Here is a 6,000-nt window from a genome sequence, read left to right as displayed (position 1 = left end):
CTATGTTATGAGATTCCCATAACGCGGAGGCGATCTTTTTGTTAGGCTATTTCCTGTCGGAGTCACCTCCCTTCAACTACAAGTCCCAGGATTCCTTGTTTGTAAGTGTGAGGTCACTTCTCTCCCCCCCCCCCCCATTGAAACACACCTGGGACCTCTTCCATGCAACAGACCAGTGTTTTCTAACTGGGGTGCCTCCAGCTGTTGCAAAACTACAATTCCTTGCAGAATGATCTCTCTCCATCCCAGTGTTTGCTCCACCCATTGAAGCAAAGACAGACTGCCTTTCATCACCTGACTAGTGATGTAATGTCTCGGCCACACTGCAACCTGTGAAAACCTGAGATAGCAGGCATTTTGTATGCTGTTAAAAAGAAACATTGGAGTAAAAATCACAGAAGAATTGCGAGACCACTATGAAACACAGGTACTCACACTGCATTATGTACTACACAAACTTTACAGCCCCTGTAGAATAGTTAAATAAAAAAAAAAAACGGAATACCCATTTAAAAGGAGATATGCAGCGGAAAAAACGTATCCCCTATTCGCTGTGCAATGGAGGTGGGGAGCTGGCTTGCCGAGCAGGCGTGCCCCCTCTATATGCCGCACAATGCCCGCCCAATATGAATATGCTTTACTGCTGTCACATGAACACTCTGCAATTGTAGCAGGGCACAGGGCTCCCTCGCTACACCCGGAAGAGCAGTGCCAGTAAAAAGTTAAATTTGTCCTGCCAAGAATAAGCACTTGTCCTGACAAAAAGATGAAGAAAGAAGAAAACAGTGGGCAAAAAACTTTAGGGGGTTCAAAATGGATTTTTCGGGTGAATATTGTTAACTATTTACAGTATAATTTTCTGTCCATATACATTTATTTGGTGAGACTGTGCACCATTACCCCACACACTACCATGTGTTGTACACCATCTCCCTTACACTTGCAGCCACCACTAGGGGCACCTTAGATACCAACTACATAGCGGTTGGTCATTCATCACACTTAACATTGATACAGTATACCATGAGCTCCCTCTAGAGGCAGCTTCAGGTAGCAGAATTTTTTTAAGTAAATTCTGGTTATGCAGTGGATTTGGAGCTCTGTTTCGAAAAAATGAAGTTTTGATTGTTATGAAAATGTATTCAGAAATAAGTCAGTAAAAAACATGGACCTAGAAGCCGCAAGTTGCATAGCTGTCCTGTAAACCGATAAACCATCTTGAAAGGCTCAGCACCACGCCTGCATAAATGCCTATCTCATGTGCTTAGCCAAGGGTTGAGAGTGCAGAAATGTTTTTGATGGAATTGAAAGTGTTTATAAAGTCACTGTGCAGCTGCATGACCCAGTTCTAACTTAAGTTTTATAAACACCGCCCTGCCTTATACTTCTTCAGACAAAGATATTTGGGATGGGTAACAAAGAACAGATTACATAAAGTACAACAATCACACTAGTATGAGGGTTAGTGAACTGCAAGTGGTCTGTATTTGCACCCTTACAAAATTGTATAATGCTTTTGCTGTTTATTACTGTATTATGATGTGCTGTTTATCAACTATGAAAACCAATGCATTTAAGGTATGTCTGCATTGTTTATGGCTGCCACCAGATGCTACCATAGACTATATATATATATATATATATATATATATATATATATATATGGGGTAAGCAAAGACACAAAAAGATATCCGCACTCACCGCAAGATAAGCGACCAACTGCTCCTAAATAGAGATGCCATGGGATCCGGGAGGTCAACGGTGCATAGCGTTCAGAAAGGCGATTACAGTTGATTTTGCGCACTAAGCCCTTTGTCCGCTTCGTCAGGCCGGACGAAGCGCTTAGTGCGCAAAATCACCGGTAATCGCCTTTCTGACCGCTATGCACCGTTGACCTCCCAGATCCCATGGCATCTCTATTTAGGAGCAGTCGGTCGCTTATCTTGCGGTGAGTGCGGATATCTTTTTGTGTCTTTGCTTACCCCATATTTGATACCTCTATCCTTTGTTTATCCTAGCACCTCCGCTGCACCATTCCTGTTATTACTGGTCTCCATGTAAGCGAGATGACAGTTCCACAGCTGATAGATTCCATTGCTGCATAGATCTAATAGTAGCCACCTCTATATTCTTTTTCACTCTAGTATATATGGAGAAATAAGTAATAAATAAGTCACCATTTTTCTTACTAAATATACTTTGGTACTAGTGACATGAAATCTTTACCAGATGTTGGTAACAACCCAAGTAATCCATACATACAAAGAAACCAAAACAAATAAACTGAGAAATTAAGTTACGTATAATAATGTGAAATCACACAGGCAAAAAGTATTGAACACATAAAGAACGGGAGGTGCAAAAGGCATGGTAAGCCAAGACAACAGCTGAAAATTGTCAGTTATTAAAAAGCAATCCAGCCCCTTGTGAGTGCAAATTAATATTAACTGGTACATTCCCAACTGATGGCCTACAAAAAAGGTCTCAATGCCAAGGTAAGATAAGGAATGAAAAAAAGGGGGAGACAGAGATGGTGCTATATAGTGCTGATTATGCAGGATTACCGGGAGTTTGGGATAGTAGGTAGGGAATCTGCTCACCTTTGCAGGTTGCGCTGTGCAGGTGCAACACTGTGAAACGCTTTGAGCAGGTTCTTTTAGCAGGTCCATTGGGAGGAGCTGGCCATCGGTCCCGTCAAGGACAGTGGATAATGCAGGGATACAGATGTGGAGGACGGGAATCCTGGTAGGGGTTCCCTGGTTCTTCCAGCAAAAACTGACTTCGGCACTGTGAGCGCTAACACCGGCGGCACCGCCACTGGTATTAGCGCTCACAGTGCCGAAGTCGGTTTTCGCTGGAAGAACAAGGGAACCCCTGCCAGGATTCCCGTCCTCCACATCAATGCCAAGGTGTCACAACTAAAATGAAAAAAATAGAAACAAAACGCTCCACTGTGAAGGACAGTATACAATGAGGTGAGCCCCTAACAATAGAGCAACTCACCAGATAGTGTTGTGCTAGGGGAGAGGCACAACACTCATCAGAGCAAGTAAAGAAAAATCCTTTCGGAGGCTTGTATTGGAGATCCTGCCCGGACATCCACTCAGGACTGCAGCTTATCCCGCCCTCGACAAAGCATAGGGAAAGTGAACAGGAGTTTATGCACTTTTCCGGTGCACAGAAAGAAGGGATATTTTAGCGCTGTCCACAACCAAGGTAGGTATTCTTTAAATCTTTTATTTCAACATGTAATGCGTTTCAAGGACGCTCCATCCTCTTCCTCAGACAACTCAGTCTGAGGAAGAGGACGGAGCGTCTTTGAAACGCGTTACATGTTGAAATAAAAGATTTAAAGAATACCTACCTTGGTTGTGGACAGCGCTAAAATATCCCTTCTTTCTGTGCACCGGAAAAGTGCATAAACTCCTGAAGGTGTCACAAGACACATCTCATGATGGGTAAAAGCAAAGAGCTATCTCAAGACCTTCACAACCTAATTGTTCTAAAACATAAGGCTGGTGTTGGTAACAGGCGCATTTTTAAGCTTATGAATGTTCCAGTGAGCACTGTTAAGCCCGTAATACGGAAGTGGAAAGACAACCATTTCACCATAAATTTGCCTTGACCATGGACTTTCTCCAAAGGGATATTGTGGCTACAAAGAGTAAAATATCGTAAACAGAAACCACCCTTAGATCTTTATTATATGATGAGGACTTTAATATTTAATATTAGACACTCAACTTACCCCCAAAAATTGAGACCTGACTTGGAGGGTATAAAGAGACACAAGTGGTTTTGAGCTACTAAGGATTATTTCAATAGCCGTTATTTTGTGATTTGTACCATAATGTTTACGGTTGTATCCAGTGGAATCGAGTGGTAACATAACATATTCATAGATTTATAGATTATGATAGAAATAGCTATTTATTATAAATGTACTTATTGGTATTTTCTTCTCTTCATAGATCTTGAAGCTTTGTGGTGTAAAGGGGACTGAATCAGAAAACTCATCCAGCGTTCATAATTACGTTCATAAGAGATGGTCCGGAGCGGTGGGGACAGGTGAGTATAACCTCCTATACTTTACATTGCACGGATCCCTCAACATACGATGGTAATTTGTTCCAAATGAACCATCGTTAGTTGAAACCATCGTATGTTGAGGGATCCGTGCAATGTAAAGTATAGGAGGTTATACTCACCTGTCCCCACCGCTCCGGACCATCTCTGCTGCCCGGGACCGTCGCTCTTCATCGCCGACATCACGTTGCTGCGCATGCCGCTCCTATTGGATGATGGGACGGCATGCGCAGCGACTTAATGATGATGCAGGAGAGCGATGGCGATGCAGGGGAGCCCGAAGGGGACAGTCCGGAACGTCGGGGACAGGTGAGTGACCATCACTGGACCACACGTGGCACCTTAAACGGCTATTTGGTGGCAGCTGAAGCAGTCTGCGCTGCTGGATAGCCGTTTATGCGATGGCCCCAACATACCAAAGCATCGTATGTCGATGTTGCCTTCAACATGTGATGGCCTCTGAAAGGCCATCATATGTTGAAATGATCGTATATCGGGGCCATCGCAGGTTGGGGGATCACTGTTTTCTTATTATTGCTATTTAAAAAGAGGTAGATGAGTACCTCAAAACGCGTCTAGCCTCCACCACCTGTACCCCAGTATTGGCAAATTTGACATCATCCATCTGACTGCAAAAACTTTATCAGAGCACGCTCCCGGGATTGCATGTATCCCGCCTTCCAGCGGATGTCTCCTCGCTGAAACACCTACGCCCGGTAACCTCGCTCCAGGACATTGCTGGTAAGAGGCACAGTGTGCCAAACCCCTAAACCCACTCAAACTTTCCCCATGCCGCCGGGGTAGAGTGGTCAACATTTGAGGGGTCTCCAGCGCTGCAGAGCACAGCTTCATGCACCCACAGGATTACAAATAACAGACTATCTATATCCCTGTGCCATCAGTGTAGAGTGGGACACATATAAGGAATCTCCAGTGCTGCAGAGCGCACTGAATTCACTCACTTCACTCACATGCTGCCACGCGCAATATCTCTATCAGATACGAGCCACACTGAGACATCGCTGCTCAGATCATAAGATATTGTATTCCACCCAGCATAGCATGATCCCCATTCATGCACCTATAGCGCTACCCATTATTTGCCTAACTGGGATACCAGCACCTACCGTGTTTCCCCGAAAATACACCCTACCATGAAAATAAGCCCTGGCTGGATTATCGGGGTGGGCTGCAATATAAGCCCTACCCCGAAAATAAGACCTAGACCAGTGGTCTCCAACCTGCGGGGCTCCATATGTTGAAAATGTTTGCAACATCTGGAGGTCCGCAGGTTGAAGACCACTGACCTAGACAATGCCCGGGCTGCAAATATTAAAAAACAAACTTTAACTTACCTTCGTCCTCCGTTGCTAAAGAACCGGCCTCCTTGTCCTCCGCTGTTCTCGCTGCGGTCTTGGGGATGGGAACGTCATAGAACCTTCAGCCTATCACCGGCCGCAGCGATGTCCCGCCTCGGCCGATGATAGGCTGAGCCCACTGTGATGTAAGAAGCAGGCCGGCTTCTTACATGACAGTCGGCTCAGCCTATCATCGGCCGAGGTGGGACATCGCTGCGGCTGGTGATAGGCTGAAGGCTCTGTGATGTTCCCATCCCCAGGAAGGAGCAAGAACAGCGGAGGGACCATGAGGCCGGTTCCTTAGCAACGGGGGGACGAAGGTAAGTTAAAGTTTGTTTTTTAATATTTGCAGCTCGGGCACAGGAATACAAAGTACAGCGCAGCGGCTGATAATTATTTGGCAGGGGTGGAGAGAAGCTGCGCTCGCGGGTGACATACGATTAGTCCCCCGATGTGGGGTGCAGCACTGGGCTGATAAACCGGCGGGGGGGACGTTGGGGGACAGAGCTGAGTCCATCACATAATGATAATGGGGGGGTGTAAATACCGTTAAATA

The sequence above is a fragment of the Hyla sarda genome, chromosome 9 (assembly GCF_029499605.1).
Source record: "Hyla sarda isolate aHylSar1 chromosome 9, aHylSar1.hap1, whole genome shotgun sequence".
NCBI lineage: Eukaryota > Metazoa > Chordata > Amphibia > Anura > Hylidae > Hyla > Hyla sarda.
This window is presented reverse-complemented; position numbering follows the sequence as displayed.